Raw genomic sequence first — 22,000 nt, 5'->3', positions numbered from 1 at the left:
CACTCTGCCATAGTCTGCAGCAAAGTCTTTGCACGGTGGACCCTGACTGTCTGATACTCCTTTCAGTTATTATCAGACAGCCCCCCGTAACAGAGACAGAGTTCACTGAAATGCATCGACCTGAATAAAAGAATAAAGAGATGAAATAATTAACATCTGTTTTTCTGATGATATTGCGGTATACACCCGACCTCTCGCCCGTTACATCTGACTCAGCACTCCTGGGTTGCGGTTCTCGCCATCTTCATGTGCATTTAGGAGTTGTAACTGGCACATCCCTAATAGGTGAGTGAAGTTACCTAGTTTTATCTGGCACCTTATCTGGTAAGACCCTATTCTGCACTTCTATCCACAGTATTTGCTAGGTCCTGCTCAAGGCAAGACCTCACAGGCCTCCATACCTGGGTAACCTCGCAGCCATTTTTCAACCCGAGGTCACAATGGAGACCATTGGCACAACGCAATCGCATTGTAGCGATCGGAGCAGAGAGTGAGTCCCTTCCTTCTACAAGCAGATTGATTCCGCAGTCGCTATTGATAGCAGCATCAGAGGGGTTAAATTGTGCCAGCACAAATCGTGGGCATTACAGCACGGTGTCATTTGACACCTAAAAATAATGTGTTGTGTATTTTATTCTATTGGGATATGTAGTTTGGGTCATGTGCTAATAAATGTGGGTTCATCCTATATCCAGTAGTCATAAAGGAGCAGTTTGTTTTTGGATTCTGATAAAAACAGAATGTGATTTGCTGGTTATATCTCGGAATTGATTCATTGTTCATCAAGAAAGCGAGTCCAGTCAGTCACTTGTGATGTCAAGGATAATTAGAAATAATAAATTCTAATATCCAGTCTTTAAACTTTATCAAAGCAGTTGTCATGACTACTGTCATTCTCAAACTATTGCTTCCCATTCCTGCACTGTGCTAATGCTATAAGCACTACTGGAGCGTTTTTTTTTTCTATTTCATTGCTGGAGTGGTGCTTCTAATCTAAGTCCCCTTGCCCTAGTCTCATACTCACGCTTCGGCATCTTCATGTTATCAGTGTCACTCTCATGAGTCTCCAGCAGTTTTCAGCGTTTCATGGACCAAAGCAAAGGCCACAAGTCAATGTCTAAGGCTATGTGCGCACTAGAGCTTTTTACCTGCGGATTTACCCGCGGATTTGCCCCGGAAATTTCTTGAGAAATGTCTGCAATCTTTGTGCAGACATTTCCCATGAAATTCAATGAGAAATAAAAATATCTGTGCGCACTGTGCGGATTTTTCTCAAGAAAATTTCTTGAGAAAATTTTCTCGAGAAACTTTCTTGAGAAAATGTGCATGTCCATTAATTTCCGCAGGTACCGGGGGTATTCCGGGGGTATTCCGCAGGTAGCAATGATGTGCGGTATACCCCCGGAATAGCCGCGAATTACCTGCGGGAATGCTCATCGCTGCCTGTGGTTTTGCAGGAAGCGATGTCATTATGCCAGGAAGAGGAAGCGGAGCAGACGTCACACTCCCTGGACGCCGCACAGAAGCACTTCCGTGCGACCTCCAGGTGCCAGTCTGTGTCCTGCTCCGGCCTCGCGGCTGCCTGCACTGCAGGGTGTCAGTGTGTGCCCGCAGTGTCAGCAGCCTGTCACGCGGCAGCGCAGGCAGACACTGACATCCTGCAGTGCTGGGAGCCGCGGGGATGACGATCGCTGCTGTCAGGAGGTGAGATCATTACCTGCTGTGACGATCTCCTGCCTCCTGACGTCAGCGCTGTCTATGCCCGTCTCACGAGCGGCCCGAGACTGTCACTAGCGGTGACGTCACGGGCTCTCGCGATACTTCTGACAACGCAGTCAGTGACAGCGCTGACGTCAGCAGTACAGGAGATGATCACAGAAGGTAATGATCTCATCTATGCTCCTGATGGCAGCGCTCGGCATCCCCTGCAGTGACCTGGGCTGACCTATTGATGTTAGCTCAGGTCACTGCACAGCTCTCCCAGCCAATGGGGAACAGTCTGTTCTTCATTGACTGGGACAGCGACTATGGTATGGATCGCCGTGGGACCCCCCCCCCCTATTGGATTACGCCGGACGTGGATTGATTGTTCTTTTCAATAAATTGGTTAAAGAGGCTATGTGGGGAGTGTTTTTTCAAATAAAACTTTTTTTGTTGTCTATTTTTTAATTACTACTGACTGGGTTGATGATGTCGGGTATCTGATAGACGCCTGACCTCACCAACCCCAGGGCTTGATGCCAGGTGACATTACACATCTGGCATCAACCCCATATATAACCCCGTTTGCCAACGCACCAGGGCGCGGGATGAGCTGGGGCAAAGCGCCAGGATTGGCACGTCTAATGGATGCGCCACTTCTGGGGCGGCTGCGGCCTGCTATTTTTAGGCTGGGGAGTGTCCAATAACAGTGGACCTCCCTAGTCTGAGAATATCAGACCCCAGCTGTCCACTTTACCTTGGCTGGTGATCCAATATGGGGGGACCGCACGTTTTTTGTTTTAAATTATTTATATAATTTAAAATAACAGCGTGGGGTGCCCACTGTTTTGGATTATCAGCCAAGGTGAAGCTGCCAGCGGTGGTCTGCAGGCTGCAGCCGTCTGCTTTACCCTAGCTGGCTACAAAATATGGGGGGACCTCACATCGTTTTTTTTTAATTATTTATTTATTTTATGGCTAAATACAAGGCTAAGCACCCTTTAGTGCCACATGAAAGTCACTAAAGGGTGCCAGCTTAGAAAATGCAGGGAGGTGGAACATTATATAGGTTTTTCTCATCTATCTATCTATCTATCTATCCATCTATCCCTCTATCTATCTATCTATCCATCTATCTATCCATCTATCTATCCATCTATCTATCTATCCATCTATCCCTCTATCTATCTATCTATCTATCTATCCATCTATCTATCTATCTATCTATCTATCCATCTATCCCTCTATCTATCTATCTATCCATCTATCCCTCTATCTATCTATCTATCCATCTATCCCTCTATCTATCTATCTATTCATCTATCCATCTATCCCTCTATCTATCTATCTATTCATCTATTCATCTATCTATCTATCCCTCTATCTATCTATCTATTCATCTATCCATCTTTCCCTCTATCCATTATCTGTCTATCGATTATCTTTATTATTTATTGCAGGGACAAACCTGCGGTAAATCCGCGGTAAATCCGCGGTAAATCCGCGGCAAATCCGCGGCAAATCCGCATGCGTTTTTGCCGCGGATTTTTCCGCAGGTGCGGAAATCTTCCACTCCCAGAAGTTTCTCAAGAAATTTTCTTGAGAAAATTCACATTTCTAGTGCGCACATAGCCTTAGAGAACCTTCTGCTTTCCTCGTTTTGGTTCTTGTAGAAATGCATTGAGAACTTGTGACATAACTTCTGACTTTTGGCCAGTGAGAAGTTGTGGTCACAAGTTGGCACCACAGAACCGGAGCAATGCCAAAAGAAGGTGAAAATGCCGGGGGGGAGGAAGGAGTAAATTACTAAGGGCAGGGACCTTAGGTTAAAAGCACCACTCCAGAGCTGTAAACAAAGCACTGGGGTGCTGCTTTAAAGGGAATCTATCAGCAGGTTTCTGCTACTTCATCTGAGAGCAGCATGTTGTAGGCACAGAGATTCTGAAGATAACCACATTTATCTTAGATCACTGTATGCAGTCATTCTGACTTTATCTCAGAATTGAGTGTAGTAGAGCTGGGAGCTGTCTCGACCTACACCAGACTCTCAATAGAGATTATGCATTGACTGTGAGGTATAGTTTGAAGATAAAGAATCCAGCTCACCCCGGAGACCGCTCAGTTCCATGCCATCGGTAATAGAAAGCAAAGGATCTCACTCCTGCTTCACCAAGTCGGAGAGCATTATGCTCAAAACGCGTCTGTGGGGAGCCTTACATGTCCTATGGACCTGCTTTATTACTCATGAATCATGTGATATTTTCTTGGATGATTTTAAAGAAATTACCAATAGAGGTAAATTTTTTATAAAGAAAAAAAAATCTGGAAGCTGGATCATTTCTTCTTTTTTCAATTGACTGTGAGGTGTGAATCACAGCAGGGGGCATGCAGGTCTGCTCTGCATGTGCAGAGTACTCACACCAATGTTAATCACAAAGTAATAATCATTTAGTATGAGTAAAAAAGAGCTCACACAGATAAGAGAAACACAGATATGTTTACTTTTTTAAACCTTGCAGCAGGCTGTCCTCAGCTTACATTGCAAAATCCTGGTGACAGATTCCCTTTAAGTTCTGGACCTGTACTTTAACACTTTAATGTTAGTGTAAGCATATAAAGTTGGGAAAGTTGGTGATGTCCCTAAATGACAGTTGGAAGGCAGAGGATGAGATGATAGATAATGGATGAAAGGCTAGAATTTATTTCTTTTCCATAAAATGTACTAAGAAAACAATAATTACACACTAGATGGCTAAGTTCTCATGAGCGTGTAAAACATTTTCCAACCTTAATTTAGAAAAAAATACATTTTTTCATCTTTATGATGATCCATATGGCATAAGTTTGTATACACCAGCAATAGAGATAAGCAATTCAGGCAAAATTCAAATTTGCCTGTTTACGTTGTTTTTTTTAGGAAATTCGATTCAGAGAGAAGTTATTTTTGGCAAATGTATTGTTTCTTATTATGCTTTGGATTTTCTCCAGACCTCAGAGCATAATAAACATAACATGTAAAAAAACCCAAAAACCTTTATATTCACCTCACTGTTCACCTCTCCAGCTCCTCCATTCCATTCCTCACCACCACCCATATGGTCTGCGTCACATCTTCAAACTGGCATTAGCAACCTTGAAATCCCTGGGCATTGGTCACTAGGCCATGGCTTCCATGTTTACTAAGCCTAGGATGGTTCTCTGCATGCACAGCAGACACTGTAATGCCATGAATCCCGAGCATTGCGGGCACATGGGCAGAACAGTCCCAGGTCTAGCAAACGCACAATCCTCGAAATAGCAACCAAGGCTCCTGGGAATTTTAGCGCTGCTGACACCAAACTAAGGATGCGACGGAACCAGACAGGTTGAGGTTAAGAGCGAAGGTGCGGGAGAGTATAAATATTTTTTTGTTAGCGTTTTGTTTTAACATTTTCTTGGCCTTCTATAGTTCTACAAATGATGGCCAGTGGCTGCTATTTTGTTGAATCTATGTGGAAACAAATTACAAAAAATTCCACATTTTGGCAAAAGAAAATTATTGTAAAGCTTGAATAGAATTTAGTTCCAGTCAAATTTATTTGTTCTCTTCTACCCAGCAGTTTTATAAATTTACAAGACTAAATACAGCCTCCTATGTTAAAGAATTGCAATATATTCATAAATATCGTATGTTGTACCGTTGATAGGTATAAAATCCAATTTTTTTTTTGCACACCCATAATGTTAAATCAGCGCGTCCCATAAAAAATATGGTTGAGACTTATGCATGTTGCCTATTTTTTTATACTGTCACTCACTCCGTTAAAGATAGGGCCATCAAAACAGCCATATTGAATAACATTGGACTGAGTGCTGTCCATTTTTTTCTCACGGACAGAATACAGATAGAAAATACAGTCATGTGAACATATCCAAAGAGTAAAACACTACAAGGCTTAGCATTACTTACAAAATAATACACAGCAGAATTGTGGGATACTGCATGTCTCAGCAAAATTTACCAAAAAATGCACATAGCAAAATAGGAAATATTCAGAATTATGTAGATATAATTAAACTGAAACACTTCAGTAGTCTAATTTCCTGCATATCATAGTCATGAATATTAACCCACTGCAACACGGAGGTACTTCCATTCCCAGCAAAACCTGTAGAAAAATGCACACTACAAAACTGAGGTACAACTGGTTCCAATTAATTGTAAAAGTGAATAAGTGCGGTAACCAGCACTGATGATAGGACCTTCCTTGACGTCAAAAAAAGCATGTGACCAGTCACATGTCTATTATCTCATTAGCTACAGAATGGTCACATGGCTAGACGTCATGCTAGGTTCTGTCAGTGCATCTCTTTGGTACGCGGTGATCGTTCCAGCATCTCCGCGTAAAGGCAAAATACTCTGGCACATGGTCGGCTTCCCTGTTCCTGCATGTGGTCGCTCTTTACAGAATCAGCGCACATGCAAGGACTAGCTGGCACAGCCGGTAAATAGCGGCACCGGGAATCACGTGATCAGAGATTGCTGTTGCTATAGTAACGGTGGCAGTGGTGACGTCACCGCTTCCAGCCCGGAGCCTATGCTCACTCACTGAGTGATTAGATTACACGGAGCAGCAGCGTCTTCCTCCCATGCTGTGCTGTCTGATGTAGCAGAGCTGCATGGGTTGAAGGAGAAAGAAGACAGAAGACCAGGATTGTGGAGGGCTGACAGGGAGTAATAAACATGGAGTCTCTATGTGTGTCTGTGTATTTATTTCTACTCAAGTATTTTTTCTCTGTGTGGTGTGTTTTTTTTAACCCTTTATTGGAGATTCTTAATGGCCGGGTCAAACTTGCCTGACATTAAGAATCTCTGTCTTAATACTAGCTAGTAAAACAAAGCTAGTATTAACTCATTATTACCCAGCAAGCCACCCGGCTTTAGGGCTGCTGGAAGAGTTGGATACAGCGCCAGATGATGGCACTTCTATGAAAGCGCCATTTTCTGGGGTAGCTGCGGACTGCAATTAGCAGCAGAGGGGCCCAGAAAGCTTGGGCCAACCTGTGCTGCGGATTCCAATCCCCAGCTGCCTAGTTGTACCTGGCTGGACAAAAAAATGGGGCGAAGCCTATGTCGATTTTTTTATTTCATGAAATTAATGAATAATTTAAAAAAAGGGCTTTCCTATTTTTTTAGTTCACAGCCGGGTACAAATAGGTAGCTGAGGGTTGGGGGCAGCCCATACCTGCCTCCTGTACCTGGCTAGCATACAAAAATATGGCGAAGCCCACGTCATTTTTTTAAGGGGCAAAAAACTCCTGCATACAGTCCTGGATGGAAAAAGGAGGGGAGCCAGCACTGCTTATGAATGGCATGCAACAATGAAGAAATAAAAAGTGTAATATTCACAAATTCATTCCTACTGTAACAATTCAATGAGATTTTTTTGCAAAAAAATCATTGATCAATCATTTGCAAAAAATCTCATTGAATTTTACAGTAGGAACGAATTTGTGAATATTACACTTTTTATTTCTTCATTGTTGCAAGCCGTTCATAAGCAGTGCTGGCTCCCCTCCTTTTTCGTTCACTGGTCAGGTGGTCGACCGCCACCATGCCGTGCACGCCCAGTGTGGTTTGCAAATTCCTTCTGTAGCCATCAAAATTCAGTCTGGTGCTTGTTCACACACAGCCACCGCCTCCTGCTCCAAGGCATCATTATTTAAACACCACCTGCCTGAACCTTGTTCCGCCCTCATCCATGTTTGCTGGTCTGGCACTGTGAGGGCCAGTCCTGACATTGTGCTGGTGTGTGTGGTTCTGCCACACACACTGGCACCTGGGCTGCCTTTATTCGCGGTTGTCAGTCCTAGTAGCATGGGAGCGGTTCAGACATGTCTCAGGTAAGTGGTGTCTTCATATGGTCCTGCTCATTATATGAGACCTTTTGGTACATCATAATTTATAATATAGCGTTAGGGACCCCCCTATAGAGATTTGCCGTGTCGGGGCAGGGGGGCTCAAATCATTGATCAATCATTTGCAAAAAATCTCATTGAATTTTACAGTAGGAATGAATTTGTGAATATTACACTTTTTATTTCTTCATTGTTGCAAGCCATTCATAAGCAGTGCTGGCTCCCCTCCTTTTTCGTTCACTGGTCAGGTGGTCGACCGCCGCCATGCCGTGCACGCCCAGTGTGGTTTGCAAATTCCTTCTGTAGCCATCAAAATTCAGTCTGGTGCTTGTTCACACACAGCCACCGCCTCCTGCTCCAAGGCATCATTATTTAAACACCACCTGCCTGAACCTTGTTCTGCCCTCATCCATGTTTGCTGGTCTGGCACTGTGAGGGCCAGTCCTGACATTGTGCTGGTGTGTGTGGTTCTGCCACACACACTGGCACCTGGGCTGCCTTTATTCGCGGTTGTCAGTCCTAGTAGCATGGGAGCGGTTCAGACATGTCTCAGGTAAGTGGTGTCTTCATAAGGTCCTGCTCATTATATGAGACCTTTTGGTACATAATTTATAATATAGCGTTAGGTACCCCCCTATAGAGATTTGCCGTGACGGGGCAGGGGGGCTCAAATCATTGATCAATCATTTGCAAAAAATCTCATTGAATTTTACAGTAGGAACGAATTTGTGAATATTACACTTTTTATTTCTTCATTGTTGCAAGCCATTCATAAGCAGTGCTGGCTCCCCTCCTTTTTAGTCCTGGATGGAGTATGCTGAGCCTTGTAGTTCTGCAGCTGCTGTCTGCTCTCCTGCATACACTAGTGAATGGAGCATGCTGAGCCTTGTAGTTCTGCAGCTGATGTCTGCTCTCCTCCATACAGACAGACAACAGACAGTAAAAAATTACTTGGGCTTCGCCATGTTTTTGTATGCTAGCCAGGTACAGCAGGCACCTACGGGCTCCCCCCAACCCCCAGCTGCCTATTTGTACCCCACTTGGAACCAAAAATATAGGGAAGCCCTTTTTTTTAATTATTTCATGAATTTCATGAAATAATTGAAAAAAAAAATGATGTGGGCTTCGCCTAATTTTTGTGTCCAGCCAGGTACAACTAGGCAGTTGGTGATTGGAATCCGCAGCTCAGGGTGCCCAAGCTTTTTGGGCACCCCTGCTGCGAATTGCAGTACGCAGCCGCCCCAGAAAATGGCGCTTTCATAGAAGCGCAAACTTCTGGCGCTGTATCCAACTCTTCCAGCTGCCCTGGTGATGGGTGGCTCGCTGGGTAATAATGGGGTTAGGGATAGCTGTATATTATCAACTGGCCCTAAGCCCGAAATTCATGGTGTCACGCCAATATTAGACATGGCCACCATGAATTTCTAGTACAGATAAAAAAAACACAACACACAGAAAAATATTTTTATTAGAAATAAAACACAACACAATTAGTGACTCCATCATTATTGAAATAAAGAACCCCCCTCCGCAGTAATTCTGGGTCAAGGGTCCTGCGCCGTCCAATCCAGATCCGATATCATCTGATCGGTTTGCTGGAAGGCAAAACGATCAGATGATGTGTCAGGTTCAAGGGCCTGAATCACATGACACAGCAGCTGATTGTATAAATGGCTTTTATACAATCAGCTGATGCATCAGTGCAAAGAAACAAAAACAAACTACACACTTCAGTGCAGACTCCTGTCCGACAGCATCAGTTGATAGTTTAGCCAGCCGGACAGTAAAATTCCGGCCACACCGCTCGACTTATAGTGTCAGCTGATTCCGTCAGGTGACCGTATCAGCTGATCATCACCAGGTCTGAGAAAGAGAAAGAGAAAGAAGAGAGAGAGAAGAGAGAGAATAGAGAGAGAAAAGAGAGAGAGAAGAGAGAGAATAGAGAGAGAAAAGAGAGAGAGAAGAGAGAGAGGAGAGAGAAGAGAGAGGGAGAGAAAAGAGAGAGAAGAGAGAGGAGAGAAAGAGAGAGAGGAGAGAAGAGGGAGAGAAGAGAGAGGAGAGAGAAGAGAGAGAGAAGAGGAGAGAAGAGAGAGAAGAGAGAGAGAGGAGAGAGAGAGAGACAGAAGAAAAAGAGAAGAGGGTGAGGAGAGAGGAGAGAGAAGCGAGAGAGAGAAAGAGAGGGAAAAAGAGAGACTGAGAAAGAGAGAAAAAGAGAGAGAGATGAGAGAAAGGAGAGAGAGATAGAGAGAGAAAGAGAGAGAGAGAAAAAGAGAGAGATAGGAGAGAATGGAGAGAGGGAGGGGGAGAGAGAGAAAGAGAGAAAAAAAGAGAGAGAAGGAGAGTGAGAGAAAGAGAGAGAAAAAGAGAGAGAGAGAGAGAGAAGAGAGAGAGGAGTGAGCAATGCAGCCTCATTCCGTGAACTACTCCGATTTTAGAGGTGTGTCCTGCGGCTCACAGCTGATGTCCGGCTCCTCCCTTCAGTGCATAACTAAATTAAATTAGAATTATAAATATATAATAATTATAATTTAAAATAAAAAAAATAAAATAAAAAAAAAAATAATTAAGTTTTGCTTCTTAGGCGATCACTCTATCCACAGAGCTACTGCCTCTAATGATAAAGACAGGCAGATTTGGTAATTTTGAAGTCTGCATTGCAGAGTGAAGTCTCTGCTGACCGCGCGATTCACTTCATTGCTACGTGGAGCTGATACAGAGCACTCGTGTTCTGTAGCAGAGCTGACAGTGTCGTGTGGATTACGTCAGACCTCAAGGGGTGTTTGGGGATTTTAATAAAATGGTGAAACAGGGTGTTTTTTTGTCTTTTATTCCAAATAAAGGATTTTTCGCTGTGTGTTTCTTTACTTTCACTTTCAGTTTAATCATTGAATGATTAAACTCATTATTACCCTGATTGCCACCGCACCACGGCAATTCGGGTTTAGCTGGGTGGAGTCCCAGGACTGTCGCATCTATTGGATGCAGCAATTCCGGGCAGCTGCTGGGTGATATTGTTAGGGTGCTGGGCTCCCCATAATGTGGCGCTCCCCATCCTGACAATACCAGCCTCCAGCCGTGTGGCTTTATCCTGGCAGGTATCAAATAAGGGGGTGTAACAGGTTGAAAATGAAAATGTACATAAGATAAACTTGCATGTTTGTTAATGTATATAGATATTTATGCTATAACTTAAATGACCTAATTAGCTGGATCAGACGTTCAAACAAGAAAGACTAACTTAAAATATAACTTTTAATATAAATGCGGATAAAAGTGAGCAAAAGCTCACAGGTTAGAAACATAGGTGGCTCGTATCCACCCAAAATACATAAAATAGGGCTATTAACAGGGGCCCAAAGCAGTATGCCTAAGTCAGGTAACCCAGTGAACCAGATTCCACAAAATGGTATAGTAGTCCTACCTGAAGCAAAGACACACAGGAATACTGCAATCAAAGCCCCATCCAGGGGAGGATATATATCTATGTGTCTCAGAGAGAACCTCCTAAACCATTATAAACCGTACATTTCATGAATCCCACACCACGTGGGAACGGTCTTACCAGGTCCGGAGATTACACGGGCATTAAAGAAAGGTTATTGGTTCATGCAGGGGGCTGTTTAAACAGCGTATCCAGATCCCTCAGAGACCTAAACCAAATCAGGCATGTAGTCGCAGTGCCCACTCCCAAACTTAAATGGCCACTAGGTGTCACTAGAGGGCAGGCACACTGCTAGACAGTAAGGGGTTACATTAGGTTTCCCTGGTAATGGAGACACAGAGAGACAGTTGAAAATTTCAGTCAGGATCTGAGGGACTGTGCAAGAGAAAGACGGATGGCATTTTTCCGTGTTCGGATTTGTAGGATTGCCAGTTTTTTTTTTTCTTCCTTTTGTGGACTGCTTACTCGTTTTTTCCTTGGAGCTCCTACTGCCCCTGACGAGGGGAATTTATCTGAGTGACTTTTTTTCTCCAGAAACTGTTTGGATAAAATCATCTAAGAGTGAATCAGAAGCAGTCTGAGGGGACGGATGCCATCTTGAGTGAAGTACTTCAGTGAGTAACAATTGACCTGAGACCGATCGGTGTATAATAGTCAGTCAGGGACAGATAGATAGGATAAAGGAGAAGGGGGATTATTCTACAGATTATTTACTTTGAAGGAGCTGTGTTACTTGTTTATCTTGAGGCGTTTGCTCTAAACCGGAAGTTATTGGAGGTTAAGCTGTGTTGTGCTGATAATAAGACTATTCCGCCTGTGCTTCCTCACACTGTCTGGGGCAGTGAGGTACCGAATATTGAATAGAGATACATGTACATATATTTGCTTGTTGCTGACTGTATATGGGATGGTGGCCGGGTACCCTGATTGCATTGTAAACATAAGGGGAGGTGGTTCTAAGATTATACCCTTGGAGGGATCACGTGCCATTGTCTGTAGTAGTGCACCCGAGTAAGCCCCATTAATAGATAAGAGAGGGAGCGGTATAGTGGGGGGAAATATAGTCCACTTCATCCCTACAGTCCGACACTTGAAGTCCTCCAAGTTGCATAAACTGTCATTGTTTATTCCGGGCTGTTGTGGCCCATACGTTGTAAGAGAACTGTTTTTTTTATATAAAGAAAATTGTTATTCACCATCTTTGTGTCCCTGGGTTTTCCATAGTGCCATCGTATCTTAATAGTCATAACGACTGACATTCAGTCGTTACAGGGGAACCGCATTTTTTTTATTATTATTATTTATTTATTTATTTTACTGCACGATAACATTTAAAATTAAAAATAAAAAAAATAAAGAAAAAATTAAATTCTTTACTGGAATCAGAACTCGTAAAGTTATGCTGTTTAAGCGAGCGCTCTATCCACTGAGCTACTGCCTCCAATGATAAAGATAGGCAGATTTGGTAATCTTGACGTCTGCATTGCAGAGTGAAGTCTCTTGTGACAGAGCGATTCACTTCATTCCTACGTGGAGAGGACACAGCGCAATCATGTTCTATGGTGCTGCTGCATCTTCATGTAGCAGAGCTGACAGTGTCATGTGGATTACGTTGGACCTGGATGTGTATTTGGGGATTAATAAACTGGTAAATGAGGTGTTTTTTTGTCTTTTATCACAAATAAAGGATTTTTCGCTGTGTGTGTTTCTTTGCTTTCACTTTCAGGTTGATCATGGAAGGTGTCTCGGGGAGACGCCTGGCATGATTAAACTCATTATTACCCCGATTGCCACCGCATCAGGACAATTCGGGATGAGATGAGTAGAGTCCCGGGACTGTCGCATCTAATGATGCGGCAATTCCGGGCGGCTGCTGGGTGATATTGTTAGGGTGGTGGGCTCCCCATACCATGGCGCTCCCCATCCTGACAATACCAGCCTCCAGCCATGTGGCTTTATCCTGGCTGGTATCAAATATGGGGGAACCGCAATTTTTTTTTTAATTTTATTTATTTATTTATTTTACTGCACGATATAGACCCGCCCGCCGGCGGCTGTGATTGGTTGCAGTGAGACAGCTGTCACTCATCTTGGGGGCGTGTCTGACTGCAACCAATGATAGGCACCAGTGGGCAGGGAAAGCACCGAATAAATGATTGAATAATTAAGCGGCAGCCATTTTCAAAAGAGGAAATGCCGCCGGAGATTTCTGACAGCCGTGCTGCGAGGCACCCGTGATCGGTGAGTAGGAAAGAGAGAGGGATTGTGCTGGGGACACAGGACGCATGCAGATACGAAACGTGCGTACATAGCCTTATTGTGAAAAGCCACGCTTTTGGTGATCGAACCGTTTTCGAACGTAACTCGAACTACCGAACTTTTAGCAAATCGTTCGAGTTCGTTGAACGACTCGAACACCCCCCAAAATCACTCGAACATGAAATTGGCGAACCTCGAACCTTGCTCATCTCTAATAATGACTTTTGGGTTTTCATTGGCTGTAAGCCATAATCATCAACATTAACAGCAATAAACACTTGAAATAAATCCCTCTGTTTGTAATGACTCTATATAATATATGCGCTTCCCCCTTTGTATTGAATTACTGAAATAAATTAACTTTTTGATGATATTCTAATTTATTGAGATGCACTTGTATATGTACTAAATAAATAGGCTTCATGTTACAAAAGAAACAGGTATCAAGAACTCTTGAATTCTAACTGACATTGGTCCTAAACGTGATCCAGCAACTTTAAAATTTTAGTTAAAACAAACATTTTTTACAAGAAATATTGCAACATTCTGATTTATGTAAATCACCTTCTTTTCATTTACTAACGCTCTAGTGTTAGACCCCGAGATAATAAAGTTTCTGCAATATTCCAGCAGGCCCTATGTTGCCTTGATGGTTTCAAAGGCACAGTTGCTCATCTGAATGACCAGCTGTCCCTGGTACTGCAGAGTGTTCTTTACACTCTCGTAGATGAGATGAGCTATGAAAGAGACATAACGTTCGCAGGAGCACCGCAGCCACTTCAACTTCATTGTGTTCATTGGCAAGGGTCCCAGAGTCCCACCGGGATCAAGAGATAAATGTTCACTTCCTGGAGAATCCTTTTAAAGTCCTGATAATCCCTAAAATACAATACGCCTTAAAATGCTCCAAATGACAAAAACAATCCAAAATGTTTATATTTAAAGGGTTTTCCAGCTCTAAAAAAATATAAATAACTGTTTACACTGTTTAAACTGTAAACAATTACTGCCCGCAGCGGTTACAAATCACAGCAGCAGCCAGAAATGCCACTCATAGCAATATATTGCTAAAAGATGGACGTATATTGCTTGTATGAATTCGGCACTCAAAGTTACAACACAAAATAGAACAGAAAATATAATTCTTTGTCTCAGTCAGCCTTTAAATCTAAAATAATTTAGCAGTTTATAGAGGTATTCACAGTACCGTGTATTGCTATGGCATTTAACATTAGCCGCAGCAGCAGCAGCCGTCTGCTGACATTATAACCATGGTGTTTATATCCAAGTCTAAAGTGGCCTTTACAAAGATTTGCTGATGGGAACTGGACAAAAACCTTAACAAACTGAAAAGAAAGTTATAAAAAGCTCATTAGAATTATTCTACCTACTGTTGTACAATATAAAGTGTCAGAAACCACTGGAGTGTTATGTGACTATTACAAAGGAGCATAGGTACTGAGCTGCGCTGTCGTTTCTATTGCATCCCTTTTACATTGAAGCTAAGTTATTTTTTAAAATGTAAAAAAAAATCATTTCAAACAAAGCCACAATGTTTCTAAAGCTACGCAATCATCGGCAGTTATGTAACCTGTACTTATATTTCCTATTTCAAGAAGAACTCCCATGAAGATTTTTTTTTTATAAAACTGCATATGATGTAGTGTGTGTTAATATTCTCATTTCTGTATCCAGTGCCATTCTACTCCTCTTCTCAGTGATGTCACTGCACTCCAACCTATCCGGCTCACTCTATGCCCTAGATGTGTACAGGAAGACTTCTTTACAATGTAAGCCTTTGAAGCCTCGTTCTGATGCTCCATGACTTACATTGGAAAAGGTCCCCAACCTGTGACTCTTTCAAGTATATATTCCGCATCCTGGACCCCTTCCAGGTACATATGTCCTTTCCTGGACCCCTTACATTTATTTATGTCCCTGTGCTCCTTCATGGTATATACTGTATGCACCCCATCCCGTTATATATGTCCAGCATCCTGGACAACTTCCAGGTATATATGTCCCCCATCCTGGTATATACAGTATAGACCAAAAGTGTGGACACACCTTCTCATTCATACTTTGAGATTGGTGAAGAAATCATTCAATGATAATGACTTGAGGTGGTGGATTAACCCGACAGTCCCCAGTCCTCAACCTAATCAAACAGTTGTGGGCTGTATACATACCCAAGTGAGTCGATCAGTATGCACCCACATTGGGACCGTGTAGAAGAGACCTGGGATCAAACATGGAGAAAAAAAAACAAAAGACTCAGCACTATCTTGGAATAAAATAAGACAACTATACACTGTAGCAAACTTCTGTGGCTAACACATAACATGTGGTGCTTTGCTTCTAGATCCCAATGAGGGAAAAAGTGAAACATGTCCAAAAAGTAAGAAGAAAACGGCTCTCACCATTTGAAGTACTAACAGTCTCTTTATTCCAAAACCATAAAAATGTTAAATTCTGGGGATAGCCAGGGGAGAGAGGGTACAACAGCTGCACAGTAAAAACAGACAACAGCCATCTTGTGCTGGCTACAATAGGTCTGTAAACAGAGACCTGGGATCAGAATTTGGATGAAACATGCTTAAATCTGATCAAGAGCATGTGTGACGCCCCTGAGGCTTCAGTCGCTACAGGGTACTGTATCTCCCTTAAGATGTAGTACTCATCCCAGGTAAGGAGAGGTTAATCGCTGGTGTTTCTCACATTCACAAACCACAAACCGTTAGGTGCTTTCCCACCGGGGGTATGGCCTGGGGTAGATAGGGGGGGTGGCTATCACAAAGCATGGGACTTTCCCGGTCACTAGGACAGCCCCCAGGGGGGTGTGCACCATTTGGGCAAAAGGGAAGAAGCATCTCTACACATAGTCAGTTAGCCCCGGGACAGCTTGGGGTGAGGAGCACAGTCGGGACTTTGGTCCAGGTACTTTTCTCTCTACTTTTACACTTCGGGGAGCACTACAAAACCTGTGGCTTGGAGCAAGCTGCTCGGCCTGGGTTCTCACAGCTTCACGGGACTCCAGGGTCTGCGGTAAGTGCAGGAAACACCCACAGCCCCTTCCATATTCAACCTACATTGGGATTGGAGGGACCCCGACCAGAAAGGACTCACAGTGAGAACACCAGCGGTGACCTCGAATTGCTCAGAATCGACTGGGGCCCATCACGGTGGTGACCGGCATCTCCCGGGTAAACCATGACTGTGAGTAAAGAAAACCTTGAACCCGGAGAGACTGTATCCGTCTGTTCTTGCCAGCGTCCCGTGCTTCGGCGCCCACCATCACTACTCCCCTCATCATCCTCCCTGAGACCCGCTCCACCTGTGGGGAGCACAAACATGTTAGCTGCTATAACCATCAGCCCCGGAGGACAGCGACAGCAGCGGCGGCTAATCCCTGGCCGTGTACCGCAGGTGGCATCACGAAACATCCTCCATTATCATTCCCCCCTTCTTTTATTGTACACCTCGGGGCCACGAAGCCGGGCAGGGCCACCTGTGATATCCCCAGACCCGACATCACTAGTCCGGCAACAAGTAAAGTTAACCCCTTGCTCCGTGGGTGCTACAACTTGGCATCACAAACAGGATAACGTGCCCAGGCTAATCAGGTAGTGTGCGCCTTACAGAACTGTGTTAAATTGCATTTCTGAAAAAGGATAGTCGCCATTATTGGCGCATAGTGGGAAACGAAGGGGTGTGCTTTCGTGGGTGGAGCCTAGAAAGAGCGCAAAGGAGAGCCCTGCTGCTGAAAACCAACAGGAAACCCTGTGCCTGCAAAGACATGTCCAGGGAGGAAAAAGACCAAATCGTCCCTGTTGCCGGAGCTGCAGCTTTGACGCCAGCTCCACTGCTGCCGTTTACCATGCCATACCTCCCAGGAGCAACGTGGTTACTCCCGAATTCCGGGAAGGCATATATCTTGGCTGACCTCAAGGAAAGACTTCACAGTTTATTCTGGGTGTACCCTATGACGGAGGACCAGAAAGCCAGCGTCCATATTGGTCAACTGACTGAGGCAGCCCGTTGAGAAGTCACGTCCTGGCCGGAGACTGATAAAAGAGTAGCAAAGGACATTTTTACTAAACTAAAGGAAACCTTTGATACCCATACAGCAGCCGAGATAAAGATACAATTTTATGGATGCAAGCAAAAGGTGCAGGATAGTATTCGGGACTATGCTTTAATCCTACAGGAGGCAATGGGAGCTGTTCAGCAAGTGGAACCGGAGAGGGAGAACCGCCTGCTGACTGATCAGTTCATCGAGGGGCTTCTGTCCGATGCCTACCGGACCCAGATGCACATTGTATCCATGCAAAACCCTGCCCTTAGCTTTGCGGAATTTAAAGACCGGGCCATCCGGGCATTGCATGAGCCAGATCCCTGCAGTGCTATGCTTCAGCAACCGGGGTTGGTGCCAGTTAAACCAGTGCTGGTGGGAGTCAAGGAACAGACCATGGGTGAGGACTCCGTCAATGGACTGCGGCGGTACATCCTGGAATTGATTAAAAGTATGGCTACATTGACCAAAGCAGTACAATCTAAGCAAGGGAGTCAGCAATGTGCAACCATTAAACTGGCTTCCAGTGCTGATGACCTCCCCTGGTGGCGACGCCAGAGGAACCCGCTGCCCCAGGTTCCTGATCGTTACGATGCTGATGGGCAGCCGATCTGCCAGCACTGCGACAAGGTTTGACACTTTGCCCGAGGATGTCCTTTGAGTGCCCAGAGCCAGGGGGCTGGGACTAGCCCTCTGGCATCACCACTAGCAGCCAAGCAAGAATTTTATGCCTTGGGGCCACGAAGCTAGGCAGGGCCACCCGTAACATCCCGGCTCGGCGACGAGTTAAGTTAACCTCATGCCCCATGGGTGCTGCACATGCCCAGAAGGATTCAAGCAGTGTCCAAAGGTGGATTTAGAAAATTCTTTCAAAATAATAAAAATTTAAAGTTAGAGTTTTTAGTAGTAAAACAGTAACAATGCTGTGACATGACACAAATCTGCATATCTTATCATATGCTAAATAGTTGCAAATCAAATTTATCTATGATATAGCCAAGATGATAGTCTATAAAATGAATCTAGTCTCATGTTCAAATCTGGAATAGATGGTGATATCGAGAGCCTGAAATTCAAAGGTTCAAAACATTGTTACCCTCTTGCTCTTCAGTGTATATGACCCCCTATTCTTCCACTGTTCTCTAACATATGAAGAAAACCCAAACATTCTTCTCACCTTTCCCTGCTACCATTATGCATTGCGCCCTCTTCTGTAGCCAGTGCAGAGGCCGGCAGCTGATATAAGCGTGCCTGTTAGGCGATGCGTGATATCTCTGTCATGCGACGCCAATGCAACCACACAGACATTAGTTGCTAGCCTGTGATTGTCTTCCGGTGTGTATTGCTGCGCAGGGACTCAACATCTAAGCTCTGCAATATACTTCATGTGTTCTTGAAGGCACATCTAACTGTAGTTGGCGCTGGGGTCAGTGGGTCGCTCTCCCGCATGGGCCCGAAAAAAATGCTTGCGTTACCCATTTACTTTCATTATACTAGGTACATGAGTTGAGTCCATCCGAGCATCAAGCTGCTCATTACGAGTGCCAAGCACCTGAGCATGGTAGTGCTAGGGCATCACTAGATACCACATACACCCTTATAAACTATGGTGCTATTCACATGTCTGTGTTTTTTCACAGACTGTATCTCTTTGCAGGCGTGTTCTTTCCGAATGGAGTAGAGATGAGATTGCTTGACCTCCACTCCAATTTGGATAGGGCTCTCGAAAGCACTGTCCTTGGGACTGGTGGGGTTCCAGCGATCAGGAAGTTATTACCAATCTGATGGAAAGACAATAACTTACAAATGTAACACAATAAGAGAAGACTAATGTTGGGTCTCTCACATTACAGGGGTTGTTTGAAACCAAATTTGGATTTCATGTTTAATATCTATCTCTTTATTTAATAATAAATCACTTTTCTAAAACAACTTAGCTAAAAGTTCCTTACCGTTCACGATCTACCTCCTTGCCTTTTTTTAACTTCCATTCTGAAGATGTTTAATTTGAGAATCCCCAGTCCATGCTGGAATACTCAAGTGAGATGATATGAGAAGGCAGAAGCTGCGGTCAATGCCGCAGCATCTATCCCCGCTGTGAAATTACACGTCATCAGTGCCCTCTGTTTCAGTGGCTGGCTTGAACCCTGCTGTAAAGAGCGTGGGCCATTTGTCCATTCCGACATATGCTCAATACGAGCTCCCTTGTTGCTGTGGGATATTGCTTTGACTGCACAGTCACAGTGTGTTCCCACTGTCAGTGTGCATTGCAACGGGAGAATATGGCAGAGCAAAGACCACCCCAGCCCCCGAAACAGATGTTGCTGTCCTGTTATTAACGATGTCTGTTTTAGGGGCTCGGCTAGTGTCTACTCTCCCTGCTCACTGCGTTCTCCCCTTTTAATGCACACTGACAGTGCGCTCTCTTGCTAGCTCATTACTTCTCATTAGAGGCAGAGAGGGAGAGCACTGTTACTGTGCATTAAAGAGAATATCGAAGAGTGACAAGAAAGTTACTACTAAGCATACGTCAGAATTTACATCTGGCGCATTTTCAGTTGTCCAGGGACTAGCTCGGCTCCTGAAATAGATGTCACTGATGACGCATTATCGCAGGGTGAAGAAAGCAGCTGCGGTGGTGTCTGCAGTGCCTGGACCCTTGACATGTTGTTTTAGTATCCCTGCATGCCCTGGGAATTCTAAAATATAATGTCACTGGAGATAAAAAAAGGAGGAAGATAAAGTAGAGAATGGTAGAGAATTTTTAATGAAGGTACATTGGAAAAGTGATTATAGTATTAAATTAAATACAGGTAAAATATATCTTTGTACCGTGTTAGTCAGTACAGATAAAAAAAAAATGTTTAAAAGAACTGAGAGTCCTCAGTGGTTGATACCTTTTAATGGCTAACGGAAAAGATAGTAATAAATTACAAGCTTTCGAGACTACTCAGGTCTCTTCATCAGGCTTAGTATAACAAAAAATCTGAAGAGTCACATACACTGTGTGCAGAATTATTAGGCAAATGAGTATTTTGATCACATGATATTTTTTATACATGGTGTCCTACTCCAAGCTGTATAGGCTTGAGAGCCAACTACCGATTAAGTAAATCAGGTGATGTGCATCTCTGTAATGAGGAGCGGTGTGGTGTAATGACATTAACACCCCATATAAGGTCTGCTTAATTATTAGGCAACTTCCTTTTCTTTGGCAAAATGGGTCAGAAGAGAGATTTGACGGGCTCTGAAAGGCCCAAAATTGTGAGATATCTTGCAGAGGGATGCAGCAGTCTTGAAATTGCCAACCTTTTGAAGTGTGATCACCGAACAATCAAGCGTTCCATGGCAAATAGCCAACAGGGTTGCAAGAAGCATGTTGGGCAAAAAAAGCGCAAAATAACTGCTCATGAATTGAGGAAAAACAAGCGTGGAGCTGCCAAGATGCCATTTGCCACCAGTTTGGCCATATTTCAGAGCTGCAACATTACTGGAGTATCAAAAAGCACAAGGTGTGCCATACTCAAAAACATGGCCATGGTAACGAAGGCTGAAAAACGACCACCTTTGAACAAGAAAGGATAGGATAAAACATCAATACTAGGCCAAGAAATATCTTAAGACTGATTTTTCAAAGGTTTTTTGGACTGATGAAATGAGAGTGACTCTTGATGTGCCAGATGGATGGGCCAGAGGCTGGATCAGTAAAGAAGTCGGTATGGTTCAAGAAAAACATGATTTTCATGCAGGACAATGCTCCATCACCTGCATCCAACTACTCTACAGCGTGACTGGTTAGAAAAGGTCTAAAAGATGAAAAAATAATGACATGTCCCCCTTGTTCACCTGATCTGAACCTCATAGAGGACCTGTGTTCTCTCATAAAATGTGAGCTCTACAGGGAAGGAGAACAGTACACCTCTTGGAACAGTGTCTGGGAGGCTGTGGTGGCTCTGCATACAATGTTGATCGTAAAAAGATCAAGCAACTGACAGAATCTATGGATGGTAGGCTGTTGAGTGTCATCATAAACAAAGGTGGCTATATTGGTCACAAATTTTTTGGGGTTTTGTTTTTGCATGTCAGAAATGTTTATTTCTAAATTTTGGGCAGTTATATTGGTTTACCTGGTGAAAATAAATAAGTGAAATGGGACTATATTTGGTTTTTATTAAGTTGCCTAATAATTCTGCACAGTAATAGTTACCTGCACAAACAGATATCCTTCTAAGATAGCCAAATCTAAAAAACCCTCTCCAACTTCCAAAAATATTAAGCTTTGATATTTATGAGTCTATTGGGTTGATTGAGAACCTAGTTGTTGATCAATAATAAAACAAATCCTCTAAAATACAACTTGCCTCATAATTCTGCACACGGTGTATTTGTACACAACAGGACATAGAATGGAGCAGTAAATAATACAAGTTATGTGAAGCAGAACTATCAGCATGGCAATTAAACAGACATTTAGGAAGAAATTCAAATGTATTTTCAGATCGTCCCTTTAACCTCTGAACACTGTCATCTAGATCCACAAACTTCCCAGATTCTTAAAGAAAATCCAAGAAGCTCCTCACACAGTATATAATGTAACACCCGAGGCTCAGCAACCCACAGACATTCAA

The 22,000-nt window shown here is 43.6% G+C and overlaps 1 protein-coding gene across 2 annotated transcripts in view; it reads right to left on the bottom strand.

The window, feature by feature from the left end:
- ST8SIA2 (ST8 alpha-N-acetyl-neuraminide alpha-2,8-sialyltransferase 2) overlaps positions 1-22,000 on the bottom strand; it is a 414,076-nt gene that overhangs the window by 353,336 nt on the left and 38,740 nt on the right. The window lies entirely within an intron of this gene.

Source organism: Anomaloglossus baeobatrachus, chromosome 4 (genome assembly GCF_048569485.1).
Source record: "Anomaloglossus baeobatrachus isolate aAnoBae1 chromosome 4, aAnoBae1.hap1, whole genome shotgun sequence".
Lineage (NCBI taxonomy): Eukaryota > Metazoa > Chordata > Amphibia > Anura > Aromobatidae > Anomaloglossus > Anomaloglossus baeobatrachus.
This window is presented reverse-complemented; position numbering and strand designations above follow the sequence as displayed.